The sequence below is a fragment of the Sinocyclocheilus anshuiensis genome, unplaced genomic scaffold, assembly GCF_001515605.1.
Source record: "Sinocyclocheilus anshuiensis isolate Anshui unplaced genomic scaffold, SAMN03320099.WGS_v1.1 scaffold551, whole genome shotgun sequence".
NCBI lineage: Eukaryota > Metazoa > Chordata > Actinopteri > Cypriniformes > Cyprinidae > Sinocyclocheilus > Sinocyclocheilus anshuiensis.
Window position 1 is genome coordinate 247359 of NW_015548222.1, and position 7323 is coordinate 254681.

The following is a 7323-nucleotide window of genomic DNA, read 5'->3' on the forward strand; positions in this document are numbered from 1 at the left end:
AGAGAAGTTTCTGAAACCACAACCCACAAATCCCCCTGCTCAACCTCCTCGGAAACCTCCTCACCCAAAGATGGCACCACTTCGACTACCGGGCTACGAGTGGATGCATGGACAGGAAAGTCCTTCTGTGTTCGAACCTTCAACATCGAACGATGCACCTGCCTCACCTTATCCAAAGCGTCTACAGGGGCAATAGAATAAACGGAACCTCCTTCTTTAGGGGCCTTCATCACCTTGTACACCACTGGGCTCCACAGGTCCCGGATCTTTGATCGACCTCTCATGCCGACGTCCCGGAGATATACTAGTTGACCCTGCCCCAGTGGTGTATCCCGCACATGCGAGTCATGTTGTACCTTACAGCGCTCTGCAGCGACTCTAAGGTGCTCCCATGCTCCTTCAAAAGCTACCTGCAATCAGGTTTGATGCTCTATAACCCACTCATGCACACTTCCTGCAGTCACCTCCTCCACTACCTAACAAAAAATCAACTGGTAAACGGGGCTCTTGACCAAACATCAAATAGTATGGTGACTCGCCAGTTGATTGATGGGGAGTGGTATTGTAGCTAAACAGTACCTGTGGCAGACATGACGTCCAATCCCGCTTACTTGAAGGAGGCAGAGTGCGCTAAAGGTTATGCAAGGTCCTATTGAACCACTCGCACTGGCCATTTTCTGCAGGATGGTAAGGTGTGGTTTGAGACTTCTCCACCTTATACAGATTACAAAGCTGCCGTATAAGTGAAGATTCAAAGTTGCGGCCCTCATCAGAATGTATACGACCAGGGACCCCAAACTTACAGAACCATTCCACCACAAGCACTTGAGCCACCGTTTCTGCTCTCTGATCCCACGTAGGAACCGCCAGGGTGTACTTTGTGAAGACATCAGTCATTACTAGCACGTTCTCCAAACCTGAACTGGACGGTTCCAACACAGTGAAATCAATGGACAAGATCTCGTTTGGCCTAGAGGCCAGCAAATGCCCCATGAAACTGGAGGCAATCGGCGGTACATCTTTATCAGACTGGCAACGTTCACAGTCCCTACACCAACGGGCCACCTCTCCGGACATACCGAGCCAATAGCAGCACTGACGAACCAACTCAGTCGTACGTTCAATGCCCTGGTGTCCGTGCTCCTGATGCAGCCACTCCAAAATCTCTTCTCTTAGGGCAGAAGTACTTGAAAAATGTCCTCTCTTCCATCAGGGCGGAAGATTCAACGGTACAGAACCCCCTCACGTTCTACCAGGCGGTCCCACTGACAGCGCACCGTCAGGCTACCCTTAGATAATGATCGACGTTCATCTAAGCTGGGAAAGCGCTTACGCCGCCAGAAACACAAGACCCTACCAATATCTGGGTCAGACTCTTGTAATACCCTCAAATCAGCTACAGAATGGCTTGGAAAGACCTTAAGTGTAGCTTGGGTGACCTGATATGCCGGCTCCACTCCTGCTGCCTGTTGTACAGATGCAGGAACCACAGTGGCTGGTAAAATCTGTCCCACCCCATCGCTGTCCGCTGGAGGCTGTCTCGAAAGGGCATCAGCATTACCATTACTCTTACCTGGCCTGTACCGAATTTCAAAGTCAAAACCAGCAAGCTGGGCTGCCCAGCGCTGTTCTGTGGCCCCCAGCTTTGCTGACGACAAATGACTCAGGGGGTTATTGTCTGTAAAAACAATACATTTATGCCCCAACAAATACTCTCTGAATTTTTCCGTCATTGCCCACTTGAGCGCCAAAAATTCTAGTTTCATTGAGCTGTAATTTACCGGATTGCGCTCGGTGGGCCGCAAACTACGACTGGCAAAAGCAATAGGTCGAACCTTTCCCTCCTGTTCCTGGGAGAGGACTGCCCCCAGGCCCCGGTGATTGGCATCCACTTCAAGGATGAAGGGCAATGAAAAATCGGCATATGCGAGAAGTTGCGAGCTTATCCTTCAAGGAGTCAAAACTCTTTTGACAATGCTCTGTCCACGCACTGGCAAATCTTGGTCCTGACAATTTTTTATGCCTGCCCCCAACAAACTCAGCAACCAGCTTATGTAGAGGGGCTGCCAATTTGGCAAATCTCTCCACAAAGTGGCGATAGTAACTGGCAAACCCTAAAAATGAACGGAGCTCTGTAACATTACTCGGGCGGCCCCAATTCGCCACTACCTCCACTTTACTTGGGTCTGTGGCAACCCCCTGGGAGGACACCACATGACCCAAATACTTAACCTGTTGTTTGAAGAACGCACACTTTTCCAGCTTTGCTTTAAGACCTTCCCGTTTCAATCAACCCAAGACCACCTCCAGACGTTCCAGATGCTGGGTCACTGAGGAGGAAAATACCACAATGTCGTCCAAATACAAAAGCAATGACTGAAAAGTGCAGTCAAGCACTGGAAAGTGCTGGGAGCATTACAAAGACCAAAAGGCATCCTATTCCATTCGAATAACCCGAACGGAGTACAGAATGCAGTCTTGGGCCTATCCCCTCAGTGACTGGAACTTGGTTGTACCCGCTGGCCAAATCCAAAGTGGAAAACCAGCGGGCTCCTGTCAGTGCGTCTAATGTCTCCTCTATGCGAGGCAGTGGAAACGCATCCTTCCTGGTCTTCGAATTCAACAGACGGTAGTCTACGCACATGCGCAGGCTACGTCTTTCTTTTTCGCTAAAACAATAGGAGACGCGTAGGGACTACAACTCTCTCGAATAATCTGGCCATCCAGCAGCTGGTTGATGTGCGTCTTCACCACATCATACTCCGAAGGAGGCAAGCGCTTATATCGCTGCCGGACTGGGATTTTGTCTGTAAGGGGAATGTCATACGAGATCAGGTTAGTACACCCTAAATCACCTTCATGAGCCGAAAACACAGACTGATAGCTCTGCAACAGGGTCCTAACCCTATCTTGTTCCTCCATCTCCAAAGCAGATAAGTCAACAGATTCAATCTGCTCCGGCAACGAGAGTTCTACCACACAGCCTTGGGAACCCACCTTAGCAACCACATCCTTTACTTCAGTCACCCCTGGAGGCAAGCTCACAACGGTATTCGGGTACAATACCGCATCTAACATTCCTACGTTCACAACCGGGATGTAGACCGTACCTCGAATCACTGGCACTAGGGCAGGTGAAGCCAGAAGGCCAGCTGGAAGTCCAGACTCAAGTGGCACAAACAACACCGCACCCCCGGAATACTGTTCAGAGCAGGTAGCAGTGATTATCTTCATTGTACCACCCGGAACACGGAACTGATGACGCCCTCGCACTCTTGCCCTACCTACCTGTCCAAAAACTGGCTGGGATTTAGTTTTGTGACAATGCTGCAATGCTTGCATCACAAAACCGGGAACCTCCACTACTGGCGGAGAGTCAAACAAGGCCTGGCCGTGTTGGCCAAAGAGTTCTCGGTAGCACTGGCTCAGCACATTCATCCCCAGTACCCCAGGGACCTGAGCACACATGCCACCAGGAGGGTCCCTAACCATCAATATCCCACATTCTGGCACTATTTTGCCACACAACTCCACATCTGACTCCATATAGCCAATATATGGAATTGCAAGCCCATTAGCAGCATGTAATTGGAGCCACTGGCACAGTTTTGGCCCCATGGTTTGAAATTTTCCAAAAACCAGCTCTCCGTTATTGTGGATACCATAGAGCCCGTACCGATTAAACACACAACAGAAACTCCACCAATACTGGCCACCAATTGCGGGCAGCCAGACATTAAACGAGACATTGAGCTACCACTGATTAACACATCCGAGCCCCTAATTCCCCCATCCGAGCTGTGGCTCAACAGCCCGGTGGGTATTAGTTTCCCGACGGCTGACTTGACCGACGCTGCCCCTCTACAGGCAATGACGCAGTAGGAACCGAAGACGAAAGGCCAGGCAGTGGGTCATTACATTCCCTGGCAAAATGGCCAGGTTGATGGCACCATCTACAAGTCACTGGCCCATAACGTGGAGAACGACTTCGCGGACGTGTACCCTGAAACTGAGCAAAACTTTGAGTCAGTTGATTCAACTGATTTTGTTGCGCTTTTAACATCTCCCTTAATTCACTCAGCTTCGACGGTGAGGGTGAGGGCCCAACCGTATCCGAACGCTGTCCCCCCTGAACACCATATTGAATCCCATACGATAACGGGACTGACTGGCTACGAGCCCGCACACCCCCAGGCATACCCTCCTGCTCCCACCTAATCGCCTCGCTGCGCACTTCTAACAGCATGGCATTTGGTTGACGACGGACTAATTGTTTAAGGTCACGCCGAAGCGCATTATCTGTCACATGTTCGACGAACTGGTCACGTAATAATACAGGAGCATTCGACACGGCCCCAGGAAACCGCCGTTTAATTTTCTCCATAAGGCCCATCAAAGCAAGGGAGAACTCTAGTAAACTCTCCCTTCCAACTGCCTCCTGGAGAAAAAGCCTTCCTGTAATGCTACGTGGGACTGAGAACAACCAAAAACCTTGCGTAACGCAAGAAAAATCTTGTCTGGATCCCCTCGTTCAAGATCAGAACGATACCTGATCTCCTCCCATGCCTCCCCCTCCAAGTGGTCAAATAGAAACAACGCCTGGTCCGAGACCGACAAATGACGTGCCTGAATACAGGTATGCACCTCTTCAATCCATTCGTTGATGCCAATCCCTGACTTGCCATTAAACTTGGGGCATTTCCGATCCCTGGGTACAAACACAAATCTTTCTGACTGGCTAGCACTTGCACCAACTGGATGAGGTGTAACAGGCTCTGCATCGGACACATTAGAAGATGCCGCACTGAAACCAGGCAACGCAAGGGTACACTCTTGGCGCTGCCTCTCGTTGTCTGCGCTCAACTGGGCCACAAGTTCTTTAAGTTCATCCTCCATTTTTAAATTACAACTTACCACACCGATAGGGAACCACGGACAGGAGACCCAAAGGAATAGGAAAAAACGTTCTCCACAATCCAGACAGACGCTGCTGCTTTGCCTTAACACTAGAAAAAAACAAAATCACACTGATGAACAACAAAAGCCAACAATCATAAGAAAAACAAGATCTAGATAACCACGTCTCCGCCTAATTACCGTGAGACCCTGCCGACTACGCCAAATGTGGCGAAGCAGTAAAGGATTAGAGATTTAGCACGACTACGCCAACCTGGGTCTAGCCCAGGGACCTTTATTAATAAATGTATTTTTAGGCAACACAGGTCAGCTCACGATAAATTGGCAGGGGACATAGATATACAAAGTAATTTTTATTAGAATTAAAAAAGGGTTTATTACATAACAGAGGGAGGTAGAAGAGCAATCACTAAACGCAACAGTTCACATATAACAAACTCAATTACACACTTCACAAAATACAACAATGGGCAACCTGGTTCGTCAAGGACATCCAAGGATCAAGGTACAGGAACCGAGGCTTGACAGCAGGGCATAAGGGCACAATCGGCCTATACAGCAAAACACCCTTCACTTATACCTGTGACACACACTCACGCACACACACGACCACTCTAGCCAGCACTCGTGAAAGAAACACCAACACCAGGAATCCGCCCCCTGCCTTAGGCACTCAGCTCCTGTAACAAGCAGAAATCAGGTTATACACTTGAAAAGACACAGTCACTATCACAGATAGATTACAATAAGGAGAGTTGCCCACCCCCAGATGAACAGCTACAAATACTTAAATCCACCAAAATAACAAACTAATACAAAACAAGGCAATAATAAATTATTATTGCTACTACAGCACAAAACAAAACTCAGCCAATGAGCACAAACATCAGACTCACAGCCACTCAATATAGCAATACAACAGTGAAGAATAACACTTACACAATAACTATAAAAAAACAGTACAACAGCAAGAAAGTAATTGAGCGCACTTAAGATAAACTCAGGTTGAGCACACTCACAACGATCAAACACACGTTTCACAATAAAGGCGTCCAATCAATACATGAAACAAAAAAAAGAAAGAAAAGAGAAAATGTAGGTAAACCAAGGAACACACACACACACACACACACACACACACACACACACACTCACACACACACACACACACTCACACACGTCTGGTGCACTATCCTTGTAGGGACTCTCCATAGGCGTAATGGTTTTTATACTGTACAAACTGTATTTTCTAAAGGCTTCAATGAAACACCACGAAAGGGAATTACAAAACAAAGTTAACCAAAACAAAGCAACAGCAACAGGGAACAACAACAGGGAAGCTAATCGCAAGTAGTGATGCCACTGGTCTGTCGTACAAATAAGTTCTGAAATCAAATCAGTCAGGCAGACGAACAATGTGCTGGGAAGCTGAGGGATCGTTCAGTCTATATGGGGAAACAATGGGTTCGACGGAGAAACAAAACACGTCCGTAATGTCAGGTGAACACCCGCACCAGTCGTGCTGAATCAGTCTCACTCAAACCTCGAACTGCAGAGGGGCAACCTTAGCCAAATGCTTGCCACGGGGTTTCCTTCAACATGCCATTCTGGAGGACGACTAAATGTACGCAGGAAGCAAGGGGCGTGACTCATGACGCCATAGTACCTCACCCACGAATTTATATATTCGCTCACTGCCCGATGATAGGACAATCAATAAACAACCAGCCAACCAAATGTAAGCAGGAAGAGCTTCACTAGTCCTGCCACGAGTTCAGTTTGAAACCCTGGAATAAGCCACTCTCGTAAGTTCATTCAAATGTAGTAGTTGTAGTAAGCTGTCGATAATTTCAAACACGCTGTTCAAACACGTTGCTTGAACATGTGGAATGTGAATACCACGGGATAGAAACTAAAAAATAATGGTCACTCAGACATTAAACAAAACAGAATTGTAATTGTTCATCATTATAGAGCTTGTATTGTGGGAAAAAATTTATTTATATACAGTATATGAAGCAAACCGGAAAAAAGATAGGCTAGTAGTAGGCTACCAGTAGGCAAAAGTAAAGTTGTACATTTAAAAAAATATTATTAAAGTACAAGAAGATACTACTTCACCTTTTCTAGTTAAGAATTTACTTACTGTTTCTTTGTATGTGAAATGTACTAGAAATATCTACTAAAAAAGAGTTTCTACATAGAAACTATATAGGCCTACAGTAGGGATGGCTGACGCGAAACTGACGTTTCGACACGGTGTCGAGATCCCGAAGCGCAGATGTTTCGAAACACTGCTCCGAAGTAGTGTGATTCGAAACACCCATGTCACGTGACTAAAGGCGGGCGTACACGGTGCGATTCTGAAGGTCGGAACGTCGTGAGCTCTGGCACATTGAGTTTATC